At 40.4% G+C, this 27,542-nt stretch overlaps 1 protein-coding gene across 7 annotated transcripts in view; it reads left to right on the top strand.

Annotated features, from left to right (window-relative positions):
- Nucleotides 1-592: 592 nt before the first annotated feature.
- The window catches only part of Stag2 (stromal antigen 2), a 132,150-nt gene continuing 105,200 nt past the window's right edge, over nucleotides 593-27,542 (top strand). The window contains exon 1 of one of the 7 annotated variants that reach the window (XM_028776684.1): nucleotides 593-938. The gene's annotated coding sequence lies outside the window, so the exon portion shown is untranslated. Of the gene's footprint in view, nucleotides 1,016-1,422; nucleotides 1,569-1,974; nucleotides 2,110-27,542 lie in introns of those variants that run through there. The other 6 variants (XM_028774712.1, XM_028777976.1, XM_028776088.1 and 3 more) reach the window with 6 other exon arrangements.

The following is a 27,542-nucleotide window of genomic DNA, read 5'->3' as shown; positions in this document are numbered from 1 at the left end:
GTTTTTTTGGTGGGAAGTGTGAGGAGTGTTGGAAAGGATGTGAGGAAAGCAGGGATCCGGGAACAAGGACCAAGTGGCCCTTTGCTGGGGTGGGTGTGTTGGAGAGCTTCGAAGGGTGCTGCTAGCCTGCAGGGCTGCCACTTTGGGACCGGGCAGGGGGCGGGGGCGCCGGACGATGGGCTCGCTAAGCCCCGGAATTCCCACGGCGGAGTTCCAGAGGACACTGTCGCCGGCCTCCCGGCGACCTCCCCGGTGGCGCCGCGGCCCCCAAGCCAGTCCACGCTGGGCGGAAGCGCGTCCCAACCGCTGAGTAAGCGAGGCGCGGGCACGCCAGCTTGTTTACCCCACTCGGCGGCGCGCCCCTGCGGGCGCCCAGTTCACAGGAGGCACCCGAGCTGCCGAAGCGGGGAGTCGGGCGGCCACGATTGGCCGGCGACGCGGGGAGGAGGCTGGCGGGTGGGAGGGCTGCGTGGCGCGCGCCGCAATGGCAGGCCCGCTACCGCTAGATGGCGCTCTCTCCCAACAGGAGCTGGCCGCGGGTTCGCGGCCGACAGATGGCGCCTGCGCGTTCCATTCGCCTCCAAGTCGCCGAAGAGCGAACACCCCAAACAATCCCGAAGCGTCACCAAAAAAAAAAAAAAAAAAAAAACAGAAAAAAAAGAAAAGAAAAAAAAGAAAACAGAAAAAATAGGAAAAAAAGAAAAAAAACAGAAAAAAAAGCACCCCGCTGGATCCGACCGCCACTTTTCAACCCCCCCTCGGCTCTAGACCCGCGGGAGCTTCCGTCCCTCAGTAGCATTCAAGGGTGTAAAGAAGAGGAAGGGGGAAAAAATCTTGTACCAGCCCAGGGGTGAAGAAGCCCCCGGCCTGAGAAAGAAGGAAGGAGTGGGGGAGGCCAACAGTCTTCCTTGCTGCCTGTGTAGACGCTGAGGGGGGAGGTAAGTTATAAAATGGCGGAGGCGAAGCTTCTAGAAGTTTGGAGGGGCACCCGGAGGGCGCGCGGCCCACCGTAGAGGTGTGTGTGCTTGAGATCGGGCGAAGAGAGCGTGCAGCTGGGAGGGAGCCTAGCAGGCCGGGCGCTCCGGGGCCGGGCCGCGGCCTCCTCAGGGCCCCGCGCGGGGCAGCCACCGAGCGAGCCACGGAGCGAGCGAGCGAGTGGCCGTTCTCGAACGGCCGGGGAGCGAGCCTTCGCCGCGACCCCGCGACGGCCCCTGCCTGGCGTCTCCGTCGCCAAGTCGCTACCCCAACAGTTCCAAAGAACTTCCAGTCCCCCTGCGTCCCCTACCCGCCTCCCTCCTACCAGAGCGGCTTTTTAGGCGCAGGACGCTTCCTTCCCACTACCCTCGCTGAAAGGTTTTTCTCTCGCCTCCCTCGCCCAACTCTCCCCCGGGGCCTCGGCGGAGGGCCTCCCTCCTCCCCCATGGGTGGCCCAAAATGGAGAACGCTCAACCGCGCAAGATGGAGGCTCGGCGCCTCCGCGTAGCCTGCTTGGCCGCTTCCTCCTCTCCTCCCGGGGCCTCTTAAGCAGCCCGTAGGGGGAGCGAAGAAGAGAGCCCCCCTGACTGGAGGTGGGGTGGGGGTGCCATCTCTAGTCGGGATGGAGGGGAGGCGGGTGGAGAAGAAAGGGCAAACCCGGGGAGGCCGTGGCTGGGTGGCGTGTGCTGGGGGGGGGGTAGTGGGAGAGCGCGCCGCGGTGGTGCGGGGAAGGAAGCGAGCAAGATGGTGGTGCTGGGAACCCGGGGGGAGGGGAGGCCGAGCAGGCTCGTTTGTGTCTATTTGGGCCTCGGACAGAGGGAGGCGAGGGAAAATCTACTCTGCTCACACCCCTCCCTCATCCCCCCTCCCCTCTCCCTTCCCCTCCTTGCCTCCCTCCCTTCCCCTCCCCTCCCCTCCCCTCCCTCCTCTCCCTCCCTCCTCTCCCTCCTCTCCCTCCCCTCTCTCCCTCCCTCCCTCCCTCTCTTCCTCCCTTCCTAGAGAGGGAACAACATTCATGTGACGGGCCCCTCGGCTTCTCTCCCCCGCCCCATCATCTCCAGCGCGTGGTGGGGGAACTGCTTGGGCAAAGCGGTTGGCATCGATCTCTCCATCCTTCCCGAGGCCCCGACTTCGGTCAGTTTTCTTAGGGCACCAATTTTCGAAATCGTTTGGGGTCCGGCGGCGTCGGTACCCAGCGCGAAGAGATTGCCCCGAAGGGGGGCCCTGCCTGCCTGGCATGGGCGGAGGGGGGGAAGGGCGGGAGTGGAAGGCTGTTTGTTGGGGGGTTTTGGCGCCACTTTTGTTTTAGTTTTAGTGCTGCTTTTCGTTCCCACCCCCACCCGCACTGTCTTTCTCAAGGCACGAACTGAGCTGATCCTTGCCCCAGGTAGGCAGCCTCTGTTTTCCCTCCACACTTTTATTCTTGCTTGAGGGCGACTTTCTCTTTTCTTCTCTCACGTACCCGGAGATCTGCGGACTGCAATTTTCGGAGAAAAAGGGTCGGATGGGCCATGGGAGAGAGAAGGTGTGGGAAACAGCATCAAGTAGTTCCGCAAAACTTTGAGCCCTGTTCCCATTTTCTTCTGGCCTAGAATTGTAAACGTATTGTTGATTTCGGCCTTTTTTCCCCTTTCCCTCCCGCCGCGACAATGTCTTGTTTTGCCTTTAGTTTTGATTTTTTTATTATTTTTTTTGATAAACCGCTGTACTTTCGACATTTATTTTTTTCTCCTCGGTGTTATATGTCATTTTATTTTTAATCTTCAACGGTAATGGGTTATCGTGTGATTTTTCGTGCTTTGGTGCTCGACTTGAATTTTTAATATTGCATTAGTAGTTTCATCCGGTCTGGGAGACTTTCTCCTCCGTGGCCTACGATGTTTTTTTATGTTGTTGCCTACCCCCTCCCTCTCCCTCTTCCTTTCTTCTGGATGTAGTTTTTAAATCGAGGGTCGTGTTTTTTGATTAAATAATTATTTCCAGCTTATATGTTTTGTCTATCAGAAACTTTTGATCTGTGGGGTTACGTTTAACTAAAGGAGACGCTTGTATTGGTTTGCAATGGTTCCTTAAAATGCGCGGGCCGCCTCCTCCTCGACCCTGGTAAAGCCCCATCTTCCCTTCACGCTGGGGTGTAAATTCCGTCCCCCTTTCTCCCACGGACCGCCGGATTTCACGGCAGCCACACCCTGTGTATATGTCTCTGTGGATTGGACTCATTATCAGCTTAATTTAGTGACTTAAACCACCATGATGGGACTTGCTTAAGCACGAAGCTTCTTTTCCTGTTTAGTCCTGGTGGTTAGTGTCGAAAGAGGAATAATCGAGGTTTCTTAATGAAACCTGGTGCGGTCCAAGCATTGCCTTTTTTTTCTGTTGTCTTTTTTCCTACTCCGGGCTGTTGGCGGTGTCAGCACCGCTGCTGGGGGCGGGGGGTGGAGGGGAGAAAGAGTCGGGTTACCGAAGTGCGTCATTCCTGGCTCTAGCAGGGCCTGCTCGGGAGCTTGCTGGTGTTTGTTACTGTCCTCGCAGCACTTTCCTGCCAACCTTCTCTCTCTGCGTATTGGTTAGGAGCAGAAGCAGGAGGCGGTCTCCTAATTCTGTCTGGAGCCCAGTGCTTTGCGTTTAAGGGTATATGTGAACTTATTATGGTTTTTTGATGGCCCTGGAAAGTGGATACGTTTCTGTTTAACGACATGCAATTCAGGTAGTTTGCTCTTGCTTTCATATCATATATTTCTCAATGAACGGTGGGGTTGATTTTGAACATTTTAAACCACTTACGTCAAAATGCCTGGTTTTCTTTCTGTGTTGATATCAATCTATAATTAGGGATCAGAAGGACTGGTTAAGGCATAAGTGTTCAGCGGTTTTTCAAGTGGTTGAATTGTAATTTCATGATAGATTATGTTAAATCGTCTGTTTTTTTCCATTTTCAGATCAAGTGCGTAAATTCCTGCTAATTATAAATATTTAAGTTCATCTCACCTCATATTTCTATTTATCCTTTTAAAATATAAAATGTACTCATTGAGTAGTAAATATGGTCATTTCAATGTTTTTTACTGAATTCTTAAATGTTACTGTCTAGGAGTTGGGCAGGGTGCTTTTACAGTAACACTGCAGATTTTTGACTTTTTAACATGGTACTTTGATACTTTTGTTGCCTTGGGGTTATCCTCACTGTCCTTATTGAGTACCTTCTCTCTCCCTTCTCTTTAAAGATAGGGAGAGTAGGAGGCCCAGACGAGGAGAGGTGACAGCCAGTTGATTACTATAGCCAGATAAGCTCAGAAGGGCTCATTGGTAACTTATTCTCCTTTGCTATTTGCTTGAAAATTTCTGTAGTTGAGAAACAAGGGTTTGGAAGAAAAATGTCAAAGTTTTCACGTTTTGATGTGTTGACTTTATATTTACCTAAGTTATTTACACGGAAACTTAGGCTTGTGTGGAGGAAATTACATAATGCCTAGCATACCAACTTTCGAAAATATTTGAACAAGCCCTGCAGGGAAAACAACATAAATTCTTACAGATAAGACTTAAAATGGAACGTGCTGGGCTTCGGCTTTCCCTTTGATTGTTTTTTTTTTGAAAATAGGAAATTCCATTTGTATATTTAACAACTTGTTCTTGGTGTGTGTTTCATTAAGTTGGAGCTGCAGTGAGTCAGTAGGAGAGGGATTTACTATTAATAGGAGGGGCTTTGGCAGCTGAGTAAGTGACAGTGAAGGGATTGGGGTGCCACAGGGAACATTCCCTGAGGAAGCTTGATATGGCTGAATGCAGCTTCAGTGTTTGCTGTTTAATGACTAGGTAGAGAGGTGGATTGGAAAAGGAAGGGACTTATTAGCCATTTCTTCCCACTGTGAAGTGGTAGTATAAGGTATTTGAGACAGACAGGGTAGAGAAGGTTCTTCTTTTTAAACCAATAGGAAATTGAGTATTTTAAATTTAAAATGATGTACCCTTCCCAACAGTCTGCTCTTCTAACTACTTAAAAGTTGATAGGAAAAGCTATTTGAGTGTTTTCTTTTAAGAACATTTTTTTCATACTGCCATCAACAATAAAAGTACAATTAAAATTAAGACCCTCGATCTCTTAATTAGTATATTTGCTCCCAAAGTCCAAGGTAAGTGCCTTACTTTCTGCAGTCTGGTATTCTATGTTAAGCTTATTTTGTTCCTCTGTTAGATGCATTTTTGAATATATGTTAAAAATTATGAAAGAAATCCAAAGCAATGGGTATTTTTATTTTTGTGTTTGTAAAGTATATTCCCCAATTATTACTATTACAGAAAAATTTTACCCTAGTCTGGAAGCAAATATTTCTGAACTTTTATCATTATTTCATGTTCATTAGCTTTTACAAGGATATTAAGAGAAGTCAACTTCCTGGCTTCAGATTTTTATTCCTATGCAAATATTCTTAAGTAGATGGGTAAAATGTGGCATCAGCTTTGATTTCTTGTGATTCAATAACTAGCTACTAAACAAACAAATTACAAGTTCTGGCAGCACTGAAGTTGATTTCAGATTTTTAAAAAGTCAAAATGTGAATGCAATTTTAATGAAATTAAATTGAACATTTCTTTTATGATTTGTATGAATAAAATTGGGGGCTTAGCCTAGGATTAGGGTCAAATTTCTTTGGGAATACAGAGTTAGGGATGAAAATATGTCATTGTCACTTTAGTTGTTTGATAGTCTTCATGCTTAACATGTCACCACAGCCCTATAGGAATGTTGTACACAGCATATAGCATTTTTATTTTGCTTTTACTTCTTTATACTAGATGGAACACTTCAGTTTTTGATGCTGAAAGATTTAATTTTGAACATAGACTGTACATTAAAATGTACAGTTTGCTATCTAGAGGAGCACTATTTTGAGAGTTGGGGGAATAAAATAGCAAAGGAAAGGGCTAGTCCCAATTAACAGTGCACTATTAGTGACTATTAGTGTAGTCCTAACTAGGTATCAGTGTAGATAGGAATGGGATTGTTGGAGAGTAAAGAGGAGCTATAGGATTACAGTTTCAAGGTACTTTGCAGTTTTTGTAGTTTTCTACATTTAATATTTATGCTCAGGGCTTTGTGTGTGTAGTTCCATACTGTGTCCCTGTATACTAATATTTGTCATTCACAAATTATAGTTTTTTTCATGTTCTGGTGGCAATGACATGAAAAATTAAAATTCTTTTTTTTTTCCGTTTTTCAAGACAGGGTTTCTCTGTGTAGCCCTGGCTGTCCAGGAACTCACTCTGTAGACCAGGCTGGCCTCGAACTCAGAAATCCGCCTGCCTCTGCCTCCCAAGTGCTGGGATTAAAGGCGTGGGCCACCAATTAAAATTCTTGGTTTGCTTTTCCTAAAGTACATTTTTTGCATTAATTTAACCAAATTCTCTATTTTTCTGTATAAGTAATATGGCTCTGTGGACAGGGTTTTGTGTATATGAATTTTTAAAAAACAGAACATCTTTAATGTCTTTGGTAATCTGTTGCCAGAAGATTGTCCTCATGAATAGAGTTGTTAATACATAGTTACTGTACTTCTTTGATACTGATTAGTGGACACCAGCAGAGTTAGTGTTGCTAGGTATAATGGCTCACACCTGTAATCTGAGCACTTGGGAGGCTGAGGTAGGGTGCTACAAATTTGAGGCCAGTTTGGGATAGTAGTATCAGATAAGCCCCAGGCTACTTTGGCAAGTTCTTGTCTGGAGGGAAGAGAGTTAGTTAAGAGATAAATCAACTAGCTTTGTTCTCCTCTCCCCAGATAAGATAGACACAATGTTCTCTTTGCTTATCTGTTTACTTTCAGACAGAATCTCATTCTGTAGCCCAGGTAGCCCTCAAATTTGTCATCTTCCTATTTGAGCCTTTCTAGGGTTGGAATTACAGATATAATCGCATGCTCTTAACCAATGAGACATTTCTTTAGCCTCTTGGGTTCCTTTTGAGTGTCAGAAACCGTGTTTTATTATGAACCCTCTCATAAACTTTGCAAGATAAGTGTTAGGTTTCTATTTTTTTTTTTTTTTCTGAGGCATGGTTTCTCTGTGTAGTCCTGGCTGTCCTGGAACTTCCTCTGTAGACCAGGCTACCCTTGAACTCAGAGATCTGTTTGCTTCTGCTTCCAGAGTACTGGGATTAAAGGCATGTACAACCACCATCCGGCTACTATATGTGTTTTACAAGCTAGTTTACAGATGAGGAAGTTGAGGTTCTAGGTGATAGTCAGTGACTGTCCCCAAATCACACCTTGATGGCTTGACCTCAAATCCTTAGTGTTTTTTGTGCTTGTTAAACTCAGATGTTTCTCTTAGGGACTTTAGGTCTATGATCCTCATTGTTTTAATTTTATAAGATCAGGATTTTCCATATGTAATACAAGATAAAATAACATCTTTGTTCAGGGTCAGATGAGTTGATATAAGGTAAAATTCTTATATTAGAGCCACTGAGATGGCTGTGGATTCTGTCTCTGTAGCTGTCATGGTGGAAGGAGATAATTGACCCTTGCAAGTTGTCCTCTGAATTTATACACATGCACCATGGCATACCCCATATGCTCCTCCCCCCCAAAGTAAATAAAGGTTAAAAAAGTGGTTTTTTTGAGACAGGGCTTTTATAGCTCTGGCTACAAAATTTGTATGTAGATCAGGTTGGCTCATGTACCATGCCATACCTGTTGTTAAAGGTAAATATATTTATATATTTACATATATATATATACACACACACACACACATATATGTATGTATATATATATACACATGTGTGTGTGTGTGTGTGTGTATATAAAATTCAAAGTAGTTAAACTCTGAATTTTAATATTGTTCGAGTATGATTACTAAAATTCATGGAATATTGAAGTCTTGATTTTTTTTTTTGTTTTTGTTTTTTTGAGACAGGGTTTCTCTGTGTAGTCCTGGCTGTCCTGGAACTCGCTCTGTAGACTAGGTTGGCCTCAAACTCAAGAGATCTACCTGCTTCTGCCTCCCAAGTGCTGAGATCAAAGGCGTGCGCCACCACTGCCCAGCGATGTTTCTCTTTTCTATGGTACATAGAGTAGTTAGATTTTTAAAATATTTTTGTTACTTATGCTATATTTGTCTAAGGATACTTTATGAGTCATTCAGCTTATTGATTCGTTAGATTTTAATTAAACATTTAGGATTGGTGGCTGGAGAAATGACATAGAATAAATAACCATTGTTCTTGTTGAGGACCCAGGTTGGGTTTCCAGCACTCACATGGTGCATCACAACTATCTATAACCAGGGATTGTGACATCTGATCTCTGAGGGCACTAGACATGCATGTGGTGCATGTATATCCATGCAGCAAAACACTCAGACAGTAATCCTAAATAAATGAATTAAATGTAAAAAATTAGACTTATCTAATAAGAGTCTGCTTTCTTTCTTTTTAAAAAATGATTTATTTACTTATTTAATGTATGTGATACACTGTAGCTGTCTTCAGACACACCAGAACATGGCATCAGATCCCCATTACAGATGGTTGTGAGCCACCATGTGGTTGCTGGGAATTGAACTCAGAACCTCTGGAAGAGCAGCATTCTTAACTGCTGAGTCATCTTTCCAGCCCATCTGCTTTGTTTCTATAGAGGGATTTCCCTACCTTTGCTTAATGACATTTTAAACATTCTTTCTTTATATATAGTTTTTGTTTCTATATTCTATTTCAGTTCACAGTTTACTTACTGCTTTATTTTTATTGAGTGATAAATAGTATCAGTACTTAAGATTATTAGGTTTATTACTGATTAGTATCATGATCTGTTTCTTATTTTATTCTTTCCTGCTTTTCATAAACTTTAGAATTTTCTCTGAAGAAATCCTAGATATTGGATTTAGTGAAAATGAGGTGGAACTCACCTGTACTAAATACTACATGGACAATATGTCATGTATAATATATATGCATTGGTGTTTTCATGGTCATGAGTTGGATTGATGCACTTGGTGTTGATCACCCCTTCAGCTTTGTCATTTTTCCAGGTGATGAGTACTTTTCTTTTACCTAGAATGTTTCAGTATGGAGTATTTTTATCCATATTTCCTTTTTCGAATTCTGTTAATACCAACAACTAGTGTTCTATTACAGAATTATAATCCAAGGTGTCCATTACATGCAGAAGGTTAAAAAAAGGTAGTTAGGTGCCAGAAATGTTTACTCAAGTTTTCTGAATTCTATAGTTAATCCAAAGAACCTTGATTACAAATGTTACTAGAATATTGAGATTTGATTGGACTGTAAGCAGAGATTTATTTTCAGTTATTTTCTTGCTAAGAATTATGATATAGCCTCTTAAAACTTATGTATGATAAAGTGTGAGTGTCATTGATAATGCCATTTTTGTTGATTTCTGGCAGTTAGTGGTGCTGAGTTCTTTTGAAGAATTGAATGTGGATAGTTAAATGCATACATAATTTTATTTGTAGGAAAATATTGTAGGAGCATTTTTCATTACATAATTAAAAATCTGTTCTAAAAAGACATTGATAATAACTAATACTAACTAAACTATGATTTATATGCCACATACTATTTATATGTATCATAACATTCAATTTTCATAATCCTATGAGGTAATTCATTTTTTTCTTTCCTTTTTTTTTTCTTTTTTTTTGGAGACAAGGTATCCCTGGTAGTTCTGGACCTCACCACGTAGACTGAGACCTGGAACTCAGATCTACCTGTCTCTGCCTCCCAAGTGCTGGGATTAAAGGCGTGTGCAACCATGCGCAACCTATATGATTCAGTTTTTTGATAGAATACCTTAGGGGTGGACCAGGTGTCATATATTGTCCTTTTTTAACTATCCTAGAACTCACTATCTAGTCCAGGCTGGCCTTGAACTGAAGTCATTGTGATCTTTCCTCTTCACCATCCCCAATGTAGGAATTATAGGAATGAGTTACTACACCCTGCCAAACTAGGAATACTTTTGTAAGAGGGAGCATTAATCAGACATCATGCAGGGATAAGAGCATAAACTAGGACTGTCCCAGAGAAATGGGGATGTATGATGACTCTAAGTAATAAAGACCATTTTCCAGAAGAGGAAACATATGAAGGCCTAATAACTTGCCCAATTAGTAATTGGTAAGAAGGAATTCCAAACTCCTACAGATTTCTATGGTTATGAAAGTGATTGAAAATACTTTAAATTGCTGGAATTGGAAAGTTTGGTCATTTTTATTCTTTGTGGTATGTTTTTATTGGTACAGGGTCAGTAGTAAAAGAGAAGATCCATATCTTTTTTACGACTCGGAGAGGTACAGATGCCACTTCAGTAATTAAATAGTTCTCTTTGGGATGAGGGTGCATGGTGTTCAGTGGTAGAGCTGGTGAGTTAGCATTTATAAGGTGTTCAACACCCCCCACCCCCAAACTGCTCTTTTTCTATTGTGTGAGTTCATTCTTTGCTTTGCTTTTTTTTTTTTTTTGGTTTTTTGAGACAAGGTTTCTCTGTATAGCCCAGGCTGTCCTGGAACTCACTTTGTAGACCAGGCTGGCAGGTTCTTCTTTCTTCCACCCCTTTTCTACTCTTTCAAAACCCTAAGACTAGACCCTAGCATTTATATACCATCTGAAAAAAGTCCCTAGAATTCCAAATGTCACACTATCGCAGAAACTATCTGCAGCTGGCAAAATCACATCCCTGCTAGAGCATGAGACAAATCATAGTCAGCTGCTGTAGACCACCTGAAGCAGCTCCATATCCCACATCTGGGATTAAAATGATAACATATTCTTATATTTCTGTGGTTTTTGAAGAAACTAAAACTTCATAAGTCTCACTATACTCCCCCAATCCTACCACTCCTACTTTTGTGATAGTTTTTACAGTTATTTTGTATTTCTGGACTGCTCATGTATGTGGTATTCTCCTCGCCAAGTTAGTAAATGTGAATTCAAATGTAGATAAATGATTTTGGTATAGTTGTGGACTTTTTTTTCGAGACAGGGTTTCTCTGTATAGCCCTGGCTGTCCTGGAACTCACTCTGTAGACCAGGCTGGCCTCGAACTCAGAAATCCACCTGCCTCTGCCTCCCAAGTGCTGGGACTAACGGCGTGCGCCACCACTGCCCGGCTTTTTTCCTGTTTTTTTTTTTTTTTTTTTTTTTTGACTTATTACTTTTATTGTAAAGTAAGGCATAGTTTTTGTTGCTAGAGTATAGGTGAGTAGTAGAGATCTGATTTTTTTTTTCTGCTTACAACTTTTTGAGGGTGGGGTTGAGGCAGGGTCATTACATAACCGTCATTATTTCGGAACTTGCTATGTAGTTCAGGCTTCCCTTGAACCCAGAGATCCTCTTGCCTCTGCCTCCTAGGTGCTGGGATTAAAGGCATGCACCACCATATGAGATATGATCTTCAGAGGACTGTTTCCATAGTCATATGTTTAGTATTTCATTGACTGTTTTCTTTTTTTTCATTTATTTATTCACCCGATTGCAACCCCGTCTCTCCTCTACTACCCTCACAACCCCCCCCCCCCAATCATCTGTCCCTGGGAGGACATCAGGTCACAGCAGGACTAGGCACATCCTCCCACTGAGGCCAGACAAGGCAGTCCAGCTAGAGGAAAGGGATCCAGTGGCAGGCTACAGAGTCAGAGACAGTCTCTGCTCCAGTTGTTAGGGGACCCACATGAAGACTAAGTTGCATGCACATTTGTTTGTTACAAATGTGTAGGGGCCTAGGTCCAGCCCCTGCATGCTCTTTAGTTGGTGGTTCAGGATTGATTTTTTAATTGCCCTTAATAGTTCATTTTTGGAAGTTTTGTAGTTGTTAGTATCTTACTAATACGATTGAGTTACTACTAAATAGTTCTGCATACTAATTTGCTTAGTTAAAATTGTACAAGAAAATAGCTGGAAGGAAGAATAAATTTCGGATCAGATGAAGAAATTTGTGGACTTTATTGTGGCATGGAAGCAAAGACAACTTTTTGGGGGAGACTTTTGTGGTACTAGGAATTGAATCCAGAGGCCCACACTACATAAGCTAGCTAGGCAAATACTTTACTACTTATTTTTGTCCCCAGCTCTTTATTGTGTTTTGATATTGACTCTCCCTGAGTTGTCCAGGTCAGCCTTCAATTCACTCATTTTCCTCTGCTGACCTCCAGTTTGAGGGAAGGAACTTGGGGAGATTTATTATGTGAGCTTAATGCAATCGCTTTAACTGTATTGGCAGTTGTAAAGGTGGAGATCACAGATGATGTGGAGGTTCATGAACACTCTGAAATAATGAACAAGATTTGTTTTTGAGACAGTTTTTCTGTGTAGCTTTCCTGAAAGTTTGTAGACCAGGCTGGCCTGGAACTCAGATATCTACTTGTCTCTGCATCTTGAGTGCTTTGATTAAAGACATGGACCACCATACTCAAGATGTATTTTTAAGGTGTATAAAATTAGTGCAGTTAAAAAAATGCATTGTTTAGGCCAGGCGGTGGTGGCGCATGCCTTTAATCCCAGCACTTGGGAGGCAGAGGCAAGTGGATTTCTGAGTTCGAGGCCAGCCTGGTCTACAGAGTGAGTTCCAGGACAGCCAGGACTACACAGAGAAACCCTGTCTCGAAAAACCAAAAAAAAAATGCATTGTTTTAAAACCTTGAGTGTATAAAATTAATACATTTAAAAACATACTATAGCCTTTAAAGCTTGAGTGTAGTTAGGTGGTGATGGCTGCTGCTGTGCATGGCTTTGATCCCAGCACCCCAGAGACTAGAGGCAGGCAGGCGGATCTCTTGAGTTTAAGGCCAGCTTGAGTTCCAGAATACTCAGGGATACACAGAGGAAAAAAATAGTGTCTTGAAAACAAACAAACAAACACTTGACAGAAGTTTGATAGTGCTGGGACGTGATGTATATAATTTTTTTGTAGTGTTAGAGATTGTACTTGGACTCTCATGCATGCAGCATGAGATATTATGTGGGCTTTCACCAATTCTGATGACTTATCCTGTTCCCTTAGTACTATTATTTTGAGCTTTTTCACAATTAAATGAATAAACATTAGAGACAAAGTTTCACCAGTTGTCCCTGGCTGGCTTAGAACTTACTCCTTAGAGCTCAGGAATCCCTTTGCTGCTGCTTCCCTACTGCAGGACTAAAGGCATGTGCCTGGCAGAAGTTCTTTAAAAACTTCTCTGGTGTTGTAGTTGCTATATAGGTCTTTCTCTTTTCTTCAAGTTTATCTGAGTATGCAACCCTTTTTGGCCTCAGTCCTGTTGTCATCCTCCTGCCTCGGTTTCTCAGGTACCAATATTAGAATGTGTGCTACTCCTTGCTTTTTTTTCCCGTGGTTTGTGGTGCCAGATATAGAACACAGAGCCTCTTGTGTGCTAGGCTAACACTCTGCCTCTGAGCTATACTTTTAGCCCACCATGAATACAGTTTTGGCATAGTATCCTTAATGTGAAATAGTGACAGTTATTAAAAATACAGCTTGCTATGAAACTTAGGAGAAAATTAACAGAGGATGCTAATGTTACCTTGAAATGACCCCCTTTGGTGGTTAATAAACCGGGTTAGTAGAGTTCATCATTGTTCCTTCTAGCATTTACCGTTATTAAAAGTTTGAGGCCTTCCAATTGGTTTCTGTGTAAAGGCAGCAAGAAGCAAGAAGTAAAAAGAATGTATTTGTTAGTGGGGTGCAATGACTTGGGTCTGTACTTGGGAGGTGGAGGCAAGAGGATTTGGTGAGCCTAGAAGTTTGAGGCTGGTTTGGGCAACACAGCAGGCCTGATTTAAATTGTTTTACACAGAGAATTACTGTGTAGATCAGGCTGGCTGAAACTCATAGTGAGAGAGGCTTGCCTCTGCCTTCTTAATGGCAGGATTAAGGACATGTACCCATTTGATTTTATGTCAAGTTCTTACTGTGTAATTTTCAAATGGAAATTAATACATTTAGGTTACGGTTTGATTGTTGTTTTGTTTTTTCCTTTCCCCACCCCTGTTCTGGGAATTGAATGCGGGGCTTCATGTGTACAAGAAAACCTTTTTTTTTTTTTTTTGGTTTTTCGAGACAGGGTTTCTCTGTGTAGCCCGGGCTGTCCTGGAACTCACTCTGTAGACCAGGCTGGCCTCGAACTCAGAAATCCGCCTGCCTCTGCCTCCCAAGTGCTGGGATTAAAGGCGTGCGCCACCACTGCCCGGCCACAAGAAAACCTTTAAACATTCTACCATTAAACTGTATCCACATCATCTTTTTTCAGTTTTATATATTGGGGTTAGAGAAACGCATCAGTGCTTAAGAACACTTGTCTATCTTGAAGGTTTCTGTTTCCAGCACCCACTCACATGGTAGCTTGTAAACATCTGTAACTCACGTTCCAGAGGATCATATGCTCTTCTCACCTCTGTTGGCACCAGGCATATGGTGCACATTTATATATGCAACCAAAGCACTCATAATCCTAGCACTCGGGAGGCAGAGGCAAGCAGATCTTTGTGAGTTTGAGGCCAGCTTGGTCTACAGAGCTAGTTCCAGGACAGCCAGGACTACAAAGAGAAAATCTGTCTCAAAAAACCAAAGATAAAATAAAAAAAATATATAAATGTTTTGTCTGCATCTGTGTTTGTGTACCATGTACATGACTGATGCCTATAGAGTCCAGAAAAGAACACTGGATCCTTTGGAGCTATAGTTAGAGATGGTTGTGATCTACTATGTGGGTGCTGGGACTTGAACTTGGAAGAGGACACTTGCTTTTAAAGATAGATCAGTGATGTTTTTAAAAATGGTTTTTTTTTTTAGAGATAGAACCTACCTTTATCACTGAGATAGGTCCTCAGCCTTTTTGTATGTTAATTAACTTTAGTTTCTTGTCATGTTAGCTTGAAATTTTTTTTTGGTAGTGTATATAATACTAAATTCAATTTCAACATATTGTATATACATGTATATGATAATTTCTTAAAAATATATGCATATACATGTACATATACATGCACGCGCGTGTGTGTGTGCGCGCACACACACACACACACACACACACACACACACACACACACACACACTGGTTCCTCTCATCCCAAGGCCAGAAGATGGTATTAGTTCCCCTGGAACTGGAGTTATAGAATGTTGTGAGTCGCCAAGTAGTTGCTGGCAATCAAACCCATGTCCTTTGAAGAGCAGCAAGTGCTCTTAACAGCTGAGCCATGTGTTCAGCTCCTCAGATACTTTCATTTTCAGATTGGAATGTATGATATCCCCCTTTCTTAGATTTCTGATCCCCCTTATTTTTTAAAGCAAGATGAATTTTCATTTACCAGTGTGTCTACTGGTTTGTAGCTAATTTTCAAACTTTATGGCAATTAGACTCTTGCTGCAAAGATCTCATTTAATACCCCTTATTTAAAAAAAGTGCCATGTCCTAAAGAAATAGTATTAAAGATAGTAAGGAACATTAATCGTCGAGAATTTGTTTTTTGTGATACAGGAGAGAAAACTTAGGAAATATTAGCAAAGCTATAATATTTTCCCTCTGGGATCTGTTTCTTCCTATTTCCACCACACACTCAGGTCAGAAGATATTCCTTTACCCCTGGCAGGAGAATTGAGGAAGTAGTGGTGTAGCCATGGCTTGTGGAGAAATAGAAGTATGCACTGATAGTTTTGAAAAGCAAACTTGTCAGTGACATGGGTTTTTTTCCACTGGAACATGTGTACTTTCTTGAGTTATTATCAGTGCATAACATTCTTCCATTCATTAAAAAATATTTAGTAGACTCTTAAGGTTTGGTGTCCTTGAAAAATTACAGACGAATCATTTAGATAAGGTTGGATTTTATTAGGAAATTTTCTTTTATAGGTAATGAGTTCCTAATCCTTTGAGGTTAATCTGAGACAATCTACAAAGTACTGTAGCAAAATGGCAGATCTAACGAGGTAATTGTGTGTTGGTAAATATGACGTATATAAATGTTCAATGTTGGTAAGTATCTAAGTTTATTTCTTACAACTAGATTGTTGCCTTTATCAGTTTAGGAGCTATGTTTTTACCAGAGTTTTGAGTACTTGTTTCATTGCACAGGCTATATTATACAGGTTCTCAAATGGTAATTGAATTAAAATCTTAGGTATAAAAATATAGTTCTCAAATCTTGTTATTCATGTTCAGTAGCTATATATTGTAAGAGACATAGTCAATTACCAGTTTCCTGTAAGCTGCCTTTGCATTAGTAGATAAGTTTTCTCTTGACAAGATACCATTCTGTAGCATTATCTTAGTACATGAGAGTATATAGCAGGCTCCTTAACATTTAATTTTTTTTTTGCTTCTTACAATAACATGTAAAGTAGTTGATGGGTTCTTTTTCCCTTGCTGAAATTCAGAATGGTTATAAGATTTGCCCAAGATCACTTAGCTAGTAAGTGCTTACTTTTGAGTCCAATTTTGCTTAATTTCAGATCCTTTCTTCCCATGGTGATACACTGCCTCCCAGTGGGATGATTTATAGATTTCATGGTGATGCCTTCTTTGGGAAAAGATATTAAAAAGAGACAAGGATCCTAAATAAAGGACAGTTAAATGCCTCTAAGTCGTTAGACAACTTAGGAGGCTTAGGATTTGAGAAAGGCTTATTTTTCTCCAGAGAACTGGTAAGGATAAATTACTTTCTGTCTAAAGTTGCACATGTATTACTATTTTGCATGAAGATGACTGGCATCTAAACAAGAGTGAGAATAGAGGAGCTAGTAAAGTTTATGTTGTTCTATTTTAGTCTTTAGTAGAACGATAGTTGAATTAATTTTAAGGAACTAACATTTTTTTTTTTTTTGGTTTTGGTTTTTCGAGACAGGGTTTCTCTGTGTAGCCCTGGCTGTCCTGGAACTCACTCTGTAGACAGGGCTAGCCTCGAAGTCAGAAATCCACCTGCCTCTGCCTCCCAAGTGCTGGGATTAAAGGCGTGTGACACCACTGCCCGGCTAGGAACTAACATTTTTATAACATAAACTGAAACAAAAAGTTGTTGCCATATGTGGCTCACTAAACGACTGTATTTTGGCTAACATACAAAGCAATGGGTTTCATGACATCTTCATATATGTGTCATCATCCTCCAGTGTCATTTTCCCCCTCTGCTGTTGCCTTCCCACTACTTCATGCCCTGACTCAGACTGCTTCCTCGAAGAACAAAAATTGTAGAAATAATCTGTTTAGATAAATTGGTCTAAGTTAGGCAACATGAAAATACCAGGTTTTGTGTTTGGTTTTTCATTTACCCTTAGCTTGCCTGCTTCTCCCTATTGCTTCTTTTACCCTCTGTGTTTCTTGGGCCGGGAAAGAACCTAGGGCTTTGAGCATTCTGGATGAGATATCTCAGCCCTGCCCACATCTCCAGCCTCTCTTCTCTGCTACCTTTCCACTGTCAGATTTTAAAAAATATTTTCTAAAGTTTTCCATAGAAAGTTGAAGTATTTTGATAGTTCTTTACCTATTATACTTTATGCCGTTCACACTAGGGAACCCTGTAAATAGGTACCGGAAGTGAAAGGGGAATTTAATCTTTCCAACTGTCTTTCCAACAGTGTAGGTAGTGTTACTATTTTTTATTTACTAGTGAACTCAGGTACAGGGCACTTGAACTTGTCCAAGGGCAAACTTAGAAAGTAGTGAAGCCTTGATGTTAAGCTAACAGATATGGCTGCCATGCCCCTATTCTTTACATTATCATACTGCTGATAAGTAGATATTCATGTGAATACTTTTTCTGGCAGTGTATTTTAAATCACATGATTATTGTGAGGTGTGTTTGGACATCCTTAAAGGAATTTTCATATATTTTAGATGTGCACAGGATTTATTTAATTTGTCTTGGAATTATAGCAGTAAGGTAAGAAACCTTGAACCGAGTGTTTCCTGGGTGACAGATGATATGCTTAGAGGTTTGTTGGCATGGTAATCCCTAACATAATGAATATTAGTCTTATTTGTTGAGTACAATCCTTATATTGGATACTACTTTATTAGATGATAGAGTAATATATTCATTTTACAGTTAAGAAAACAGATCCTAAATAAAGTAATGGGGCTGGAGAGATGGCCCAATGGTAAGAGCCTTAGAGGATCTGGATTCAGTTCCCAGTATTCTCATCGTGACTCCCAACCACCCTTAACTCTACTTCAGGGAATCCATTGCCCTCTTTTGATCTCAGAAGAGCCTGTTAGTCATAGCATAGAAGATGTCCCTTGCTCATAGCCCACCATTTTCCCTTTTCTATAGCTCTTATCAACATCAACCGTACATGAGTTGTGTGTTCCCTCACATTAATGTAAACTCAACGAGAGTAAAATTATTTATTGGTCTTCTTTGTTACCTAATTCTAACACCTAGAACTGCGCTTTGGACAAAGTAAGTCTTTAGTATTTGTTGAAATGAGTATCCTTCATGTAGTATCCTGAGATACACGGACCTATTGTCAAGGTGATCTTGAAGTAAATGAACTGAATCTTTAATAGACCTGAGGCAGGTACTTGAGCCTCTTGAGGTAGAGGTGAGAAGACAGTTAAATCTTAACATTTTTCCGGTTCTCATGAATTGCTTTGAGTTCCAGGAGGATTTGGTCTCAGTTTGGTTTCTCTGGCGCCTTTTACTCTTAGTACAGGTTTGCCATAAAGCTGCTTCTCCATGCCCTCATAAATTAAATCCATTCTGTCTAAAGACTCTTTTATAATCATTTATAGTGTATTTGTGATGTGCTTAGAATGGAGCTAAACATGTAACAGGTACGGTTGGCTTCCAGTAGGACATCTTAGAAAATAACAACATGTAGATATATAGACACCTAGGTCATTTGAATATGTGTGTACATTATAGAAATATATTAAAGTTTAAAAATGTGTTCATTAATGTTTTGATAGCACAGTTTGCTGATGTCTTCAGTTTTTTTTGAGACAGTGTCTCTATAGTGAAACCAAGCTTGCCTTGAACCTACAGAGATCTGTATGTCTCTGTTTTCTTTTCAGAACAGTTTTTGTCATAATTTATGTGGCTATAATTTATGTTATAATTTATGTTAAGAATGTACTGCAGTGTGACATAAATACTTCCATTTTGAAGGGAAAATGTTATATACTTCAACCTTAAACTAATAGCATACAGAAACATTTCAGTATAGATATGAATAGGAGATACATATTGGGTGGTGTTCACCATCTGTAGAGTATATTGTCTAATAAAGGAGAGAATTTAAAACTAAAGAGCAGAGAGTCAGTGATGTAAACTTTATAACTGAGTAGAAGAAAGTGAGAAAGTCTAGGATTAATATAACATACAATCCACAATCATCTCAGATTTGAAAAGAATTCAAATGGCGTCTTCTGCCATCTGGGAGATGCTTTTAAAAGTATAGATAGTTCTTCAAAATATGTCAAGGTAAAATTACCTTTAAAGTTGAAATAATCAATAGTGACACTTACATAGATTGTTTTCTTTGTGGTATCTTATGGGAATTGGGTTTTCTCTCACTGAGGCCCAGGTTAGTTCTAAAAATGAAAGGTAGTCAGGCATAGGAAGGGAGGGTATATCTGATTTAATGCATTCTAAATGTTAAGTGGAATTTTGTTGGAATTACCTTGTGTGAAACATTTCCTTTAGTGTGTATAGTGCAAGAATTTACTGTTATTAAAAATACATGGGTAGTAGTAGGATAATGTAATGTAATTTGATTATTTTAGTGTAGCTCTCACAAATCTGATTGAAGATTCTGAGTCTGTTTTGAAAAGGAGAACAGGTTTTCTTTGTAATTCCATGTGAAGTAAGTGTATAGGAAACCACTTTAATTTTTTTGAGAGAAAAACAGCAACAACAAAGTTTTTTGAGAAAACCTTCCTAGGGTTGAAATAAAGCTAGAGATTAGTGTCTAGTGTCTTAGGAAATTTTATTTCTCTGGGAGCTAGAGAGATGGCTCATAGGTTAAGAGTACCTGTTGCTCTGAAGTTGCACCTAATTCAGTTCCCAGCACCCATATCAGATGAATGGCTCCCAACTACATGTAATTTCAGCTCCAAGGAATCTTTTGCTGCCTTCTGCACTGCACTCCTGTACTAACCCTACATCTAAACACACATACACAAAATTAAAGATTAAAACATAAATTTTAAAATAAACTATCTTTATGAAAAGTCATTCATAATTCTTCATTCTAAGTTACGATTATGTGAAAAAAAATATATAATCTAGGGATGTAGCTTAGTGGTAGAGCACATGCCTAGAATGCGTAAGGCTGTGGGTCTGACTCCAACCACCAGCAACCATTATACTTTATAAATCTGTGTGTATCTGTGTATCTGTATGTGCATGTGCACATGATATATATGAGTGCATGTATGTGTGAGACACAACAGACACACACATGCGCGCGCGCGCGCACACACACACACACACACAGAGTTGTATACATCCTTTTCCCACTGAGCCTTCTTACTAGTGCTTTCAGCCATTTTAAATGTACCATTCAGTAACATTAAGTATATTCACATTTCTGCATAAACATTACTGCCATCTATCTCAAACATTTTTAATATCTCATTATAAAACGATATCTAGCAAGGAGTAGTGATGTATAACTATAATTCTAGAACTTGTAGGGGCTGGGGGTTAGACAGTAGTAGTATGATGACTTTGAGATCAGCCAGCCATCCTGTCTCAAGCATCAATGCAGAGCTGGAGTAATGGCTCAGCAGTTCAGATTACTTGTTGTTCTTGCCGAGAACCCAAGTTTGGTTCACATGGTGGTGAATAAACAGTTGCAGGGGATCTATTGCCCCCTTTTCACCTCCTTGAGCACTAGGCATGCATGTGGTACCCATACATGGAGGCAAAAACACTTATACATAAAAAATTATCTTTAAAAACCCAAGCTAGAAGACGTGTCTCAGTATTAAGCAGTAGTTAACTTCCTACTCACACTCCTACCAGCTTGTCCCTTCTGTTTTTGTATTTAACTCTTAGGTACTTCTTTTTTGTTTTTGTTTTTCGAGACAGGGTTTCTCTGTGTAGCCCTGGCTGTCCTGGAACTCACTCTGTATACCAGGCTGGCCTCGAACTCAGAAATCCGCCTGCCTCTGCCTCCCGAGTGCTGGGTCTAAAGGCGTGCGCCACCACCGCCCGGCTCTTAGGTACTTCTTATTACTGAAGTCATTTCTCAGTATTTGTCAACTCATGTTTCTCTGTGTCACTTAACATAATGTCCTATAAGTTCGTTTCCCTCTGTACATGTGCGTACTACTGAAGTTCAGACTCAGAGTCTTTAGTATGTTAAACCAATTCATCTACCAAATGAACTTTACTTGCAGTCCCTCCCACCCCTGCTTTTATTTCTTTGGTGTTTATTCCCAGAAATGTAGTTGCTCAACAAATAGTTCATGAGGTCGTATTATGAAAAACACTACAGTAAGCTCAGAGAGGATTTAACAATGAAGAAGGCCTGGTTCCTGACCTTTTGGTATGTATATTCTAGTAGAATGATGCCAATTGAGCAGTTACAACTAAGTGTTGCAAGGAGAAATAAGCATTGTTATGTGTGTGATCAAATGCTTTTCAGTATTCCAATAGAATTGCCAACAGCTTGGAAACTTCTTCTGTCTTCCTTCCCTCCATATTTAATGGTACTTCTTATTACTGAAGTCATTCAGTAGGCAAAGTGCCCTACTACTAAACCATATCCCCAGTTTTGATATTCACTAACGAAGTTGCCAAGAGTGGTCTTGAACTCACTCTGTAACCTAGGCATGTCTTGAACGTGCAGTCTTCCTGCTTCAGCTTCCCAGAGTGTTGGAATTACAGGCATGAGAATCCACCATCCAAGTTTGGAATTTATTTTTGAAGTCTGGTGTGAGGTATTACAGGTACATGTAAGCTTCACACTTTTGTTTGTGTCGTGTCAGAAGGTATCTAATTGTGTTCCTTGTGCATTTATCTGCCATCTGTTTTAGATAGCATTACTTACACAAATAGCATGTGTTTTCTTTTATGCCTAGAAGTGAAGTTACACTGTAAATCAGCTTGAAAACTCTTTTTTGAGGCAGAGTCTCTTGGTTGCCCTAGCTGGCTTGGAGTTTACTTTGTAGCAGTCCTTATAAGTACATTATTCTTGCTTTAGATATGTTTTCCCGCCTAAAACAAAACATAGGGATGTCTATTTCAAAACGGATTTATTACTATAATTATTTTCTTTTTAATTTGCTTGTATGTTGTGCATCCATTTGTAGATATTTTAATACCAGTGTGAGTGTCTGCAGAGGCCAAAGGCTTCAGATCCTCCTGTAGTCTGAGTTAGGGGAGGTTGTGATCCATCTGATGTGAGCAAGAGTCGTATGTATTCTTAATTGCTGAGCCATCTCTCTAGCTCTATTATTTTAAAGTATGTATCTCTGTGTGTGGGTTTCTATGTGGGTTTGTGCACATGAATGCAGGAAACTACAGAGGCTGGAGGTATCAGGTCTATTGAACTGGAGTTACAGGAAGTTGTAAGCTACCAGTAGTTGCTGCTGGGAATCAACATAGGTCCCCTGCAAGAGCCATACACACATAACAATTGGGCCATTTCTCTAGCCCATGGGTCTGTTATTTTTAAACAGTGTTTGTTAGTTTATGTTACAGTTGTTTGATACAATTCTTTATTAGCTAGAATTATCATTTTCTGTTTTTCAGCAGAGTCTATCTATCTATCTATCTATCTATCTATCTATCTATCTATCTATCCATCCATCCTTTATATCCAGCTCACCATTCCTGGTCACCCCTGCCCACAAATCTTCCCAACCCCTCTCCTCTTCTGAGAGGGTGGGGCCCTCCTTGGGTATCCCCCTACCCTGGCACATCAAGTCTGCAGGGTTAGGTGCATCCTCTCCCACTGAGACCAGACAAGGCAGACTAGCTAGAAGAACATATCCCACAGACAGGCAACAAACAACTTTTGGGATAGCCCCTGTTCCAGTTGTATGGGAGCCTTATGAAGACCAATCTGTGCATCTGCTACATATGAGGGAGGAGGCTAGGTCCAGCCTATGCATGCTCTTTGGTTGGTGGTTTAGTCTCTGAGAACCCCAAGGGTCCAGGTTAGTTGACTCTGTTGGTCTTCCTGTGGCGTTCCAATCCTTCACGGTCTGAAATCCTTTCTCTTATTCTTTCATAAGAGTCCCCAAGCTCCATCCACTGTTTGGCTGTGGGTGTCTGGATTTGTCTGAGTCAGCTGCTGGGTAGAGCTTCTTAGAAGGCAGCTATACTAGACAGACATGTCTGCAAGCATAACAGTATCATTAATAGTGTCAAGGATTGGTGCTTGCCCATGGGATGGGTCTCAAGTTGGGCTGATTATTGGTTGGTCTTTCCCTCAGTTTCTGCTCCATCCCCCTTGCCTGCATTTCTTATAATTTGGGGGTTGAAGGTTTTATGGGTGAGTTGGTGTTCCTGCTGGGGTTCCTGACTGGATATAGGAGGTAGCTTCTTCAAGTTCCATATCCCCAGTACTGTGAGTCACAGCTAAGGTCACCCCATTGATTCTTGGGCCTCTCTCTTATCCCAGTTCTCAGTCTCATCCTGGAGGTTCCCACCATCTCCTCACCCCAGTCAGTTTCAGATTTCTATCCATTCTCATAGCCATCTGGCCATCTCTTCTGTCCATCCCCACAGCTGATCCTGGACACCCCCTTCCCTTCACCTCCCCATTCCTTCTCCTATCCAGTTCCCTCCTCTGTCTTTTTATTACTATTTTATTCCCTCTTCTAAGTCAGAGTCAAGCACCCTTGTTTGCTTTCCTTCTTGTTTGGCTTCTTTGGGTCTGTGGACAGTAGTATGGGTATCCTGTATTTTATGGCTAATATCCACTTATACAAGTGAATACATACCATGTATGTTCTTCTGGGACTAGGTGACCTCAATCAGGATGATATTCCCAAGTTCTATTCATTTGCTTGCAAAATTCATGTCTTTGTTTTTAATACCTGAATAATATTCCATTGTGTAGATTGTCTTTATATTGAGGGACATCTAAAATTTTCCAGTTTCTATTTACTATAAATAAAGCTGCTATGAACATAGTGGGATAGTGGAACATCTTTTGGAGATATATATACCCATGAGTATTATAGCTGGGTCTTGGGAGAACTATTCCCAGTTTTTTGACAAATTGATTTCCAAAGTGGTTGTACAGGTTGGCACTCCCACTAGCAATGGAGGAGTGTTCATCTATTCTGACTGGTGTAAGATGGAACCTCATAGTTGTTTTGATTTTCATTTCCCTGATGACTAAGGACTTTGAACATTTCTTTAAGTGCTTCTCGGCCATTCCTCTCTTGAGAATTCTATGTTTAGTTCTGTACCCCACTTTTAATTGGGTTATTTGGATTGTTGGTATATTACTTCTTGAGTTCTTTATAAATTTTGGATATTATCCCTCTGTCAGATGTAGAGTTGGTGAAGATCCTTTCCCAATCTGATGTTTTGTCCTATGGACAGTGTCTTTTCAGCAGAATATTTTGAATGTGACAGACAATACTTCAGTTTAATATGAGGGCCCTCTTAATTATGAGTATATAGTTTTCTGGTTAATTACTACTGTTGATGTGTATTAAGTATATGTATCTAACATTTTAAATAGGTGTCACATGTCATTTTGTAATATCTGTTTACCCTATTTGTGGTTTTCTTAGTTCATTTTCCTTTATGGATAGCAGTCTGTTAGAAAACCTTCAGTAATCTGCCCATTCTTTTGCCTAGCCCACTGGTGCTAACTTGCAGTCAATGGACAGCCCTAGTGGATGAGTTGACTTCATATATTTTGGATCCCATTTTTCTAACTGGACTGCCTGGTTTGGCCTCAGTGTGAGAGGGTGTGCTAACTGCTGGGACTGGATGTTCTGGAGCTGGGTAGTACCCAAGCGGAGCTTCCCCTTCTCTGAGTAGAAGAGGAGGGAGTAATGGGATTTGTAAGGCTGGGACTGGGAGGAGAGGAGGAAGGGGTCTTATCAGCCTGTAAAATGAGTAAATATATAAATTAATGAAAAAAAGAACCATTGTGTGAAAAAACTCAGATTTTTTTTTGTGTGTGTGTGTGATAGTCTTTTTAGCAGTGAAGGCCACAGTGAAATGAAATTATTGTTAGTAGTTTAGTCTGTTTCTAAATAATGATGATTATTTTCAGTCATGAAGGAGGATAAAGTAAACTTGACTAGTTTGCATCATATTTTTGGAGATGGGGTCTCTAGCTCAGGATGACCTGGAACTCACTGTGTAGCCTAAGCTGACATCAAACTCCTAGTAATCCTCCTGCTTCAGTCTGTACGTGCTGGGATTTGACATGCCAGGCTTAATTAAGGCTTATTTTCTTTAGGAGATGTAACTGCATTATTTATAGCTTCACGTAAGATAATAATACATCTTATACATTTCGGTGTAAAGAATTGATCTCTAGCATTGAACTCTGTTGCCTTGTTTGACTTCCATGTTTGCACTTACCAGTGTTTGGTATTTCTTTGTACTTCTGACTTTGGTAGTTTAAGATAAATAGACCTTAAACTTCTGAAGAGGAAGGCTTCTGTTTATTGCTGTAACCTTGGTATCTCAAACACTGCCTGGTATGGCATACTTATTCATTAACTGTTGTTTGACTGACTTGAGTTGTTTTCATTTGTAAATTAATGTATTCCAGTACTAATTAAAATACTGTGAAATAAATTTAGTTCTGTTAGTCCCTAAGATTTTTTTAAAAGTCAGCGTGAAAGCAGAAAATTGTGAGGTAAAGAACTTATTACTAAACAATATAAAAAGTTGTGCTAAGGTTAAAAAAATAAAACATCTGGATGTGGTGACTCATACCTCTAATCATAGCACTTGAGAGGAAGACAGGAGAAATTCTAGTTTTAGTGCCAGCCTGTGCTACATATATATTGTGAGACTCTATTGCAAAAAGCTAAGGGTTGGGGATGTAGCATGATGGTAGAGTACTTTGCAATGTATGCACAAAGCATTAAGTATGATCTCTAGTGTGCCATGAGATTAGGTGTTCTAGGCCAGTTTTGGCTATATTGTAAATTGATGTCAGCCTGTGCAACATGAGACCCTGTTTAAAAACAAGCAAACAAACAAACAAACAAACATAAAATACAAAGAAAATATAGCACCAGAATCAGTTAAATAAATGTCTTTCTTTATGTAACTCTGTCTAAACTGATCTGAACTATGGTGATTATTAGCATTTTTCCTCCAGTTCTACCTTTCCCCCGCCACTGCCCAATCACAGGCTCTAGCCTGTATTGACCAGTTAAAATTGGGAAAAGGTTCACATGAATCACCTGAGTACCCGTGTGATCGACTGCTCTGGGGGGCAACCCGTCTTGAGGAAGGAGAATTAACATCAGAATAGAAACAGCATCAGGGCAATCAATTCACAATAGGATGGTATCACAGTATTCCTTGTAAATTTTCCTTCCTCAGTTAATCTATGAAGACAACTCCACAGACGTACACCAGGGGTGTGCATCTTTAATTTCCTAGCTATTCTTAATCCAATCAATTTGACAGTCATAATTAACATCCTGGCATTGACAGAAAATATGAACAAAAGTTTTATAATTCCAGGTAATGTTCACACAGGTGATATGAATAACAGTTTGGATGATAGATGGAATTTTTAAGTGCAGTTACTACCACTTATTGAGTTAAGTAAGTGCCAGGCACTAAGTTAGGTGAGTATGTGATATCTATCATTTTAAATCCTAGGATAATAATCTTTCAAGAGATAATTTACTTTGTATCAAGATCCTTAGAATAAATGTGGCTTCATTTTGATCTAATGAAAATAAAGAATAATTCATCACAAAATGTATATATAGTGTTAGTGATTTTAGTATTTAACAATAAATGAGAAGATTATCATATTTGGAAAGATTTCATAAATTTTCTTTTTTTCTTTTCTTTTTTTTCTTTTTTTTTTGTTTTTCGAGACAGGGTTTCTCTGTATAGCCCTGGCTGTCCTGGAACTCACTCTGTAGAACAGGCTGGCCTCAAACTCAGAAATCCGCCTGCCTCTGCCTCCCAAGTGCTAGGATTAAAGACGTGTGCCACCACTGCCCGGCTGATTTCATAAATTTTTATTAAGACATTCTTAGGAATATTACAGAGATAGTAGATATCCACATGGACAGAAAAAGTTATGTATTGAATTCACTTTAAAATTACAGATTTTATAGTTTCTAAGGCTTTATGTGTTCTAGGTAAGTGCTCTTTCTTGAGCCATATCCTTAGTTTGTGCTTATAGTTTTGAAAGACAGGTATTAGAGACATGCATATATGCATACATGAGCACAGCGTAGGTGAAGAAATGAAAAGTGATTTATTCCAGTTATTGGAATGCTATGTGGTTGTGCACGTGCTGGGTATTCAACCCAGGGTTCTGACTTCTACTCTCAGGCTGTTTTGATTATTTTTTCAAAATTGATAAGTTTTATAATAAAGAAAGGGGAATTAAATTATATTATTTTCAAGTAGCGTATCTAAAAACTATTAA

Source organism: Grammomys surdaster, unplaced genomic scaffold, assembly GCF_004785775.1.
Source record: "Grammomys surdaster isolate TR1022 unplaced genomic scaffold, NIH_TR_1.0 60, whole genome shotgun sequence".
In the NCBI taxonomy this organism is placed as follows: domain Eukaryota; kingdom Metazoa; phylum Chordata; class Mammalia; order Rodentia; family Muridae; genus Grammomys; species Grammomys surdaster.
This window is presented reverse-complemented; position numbering and strand designations above follow the sequence as displayed.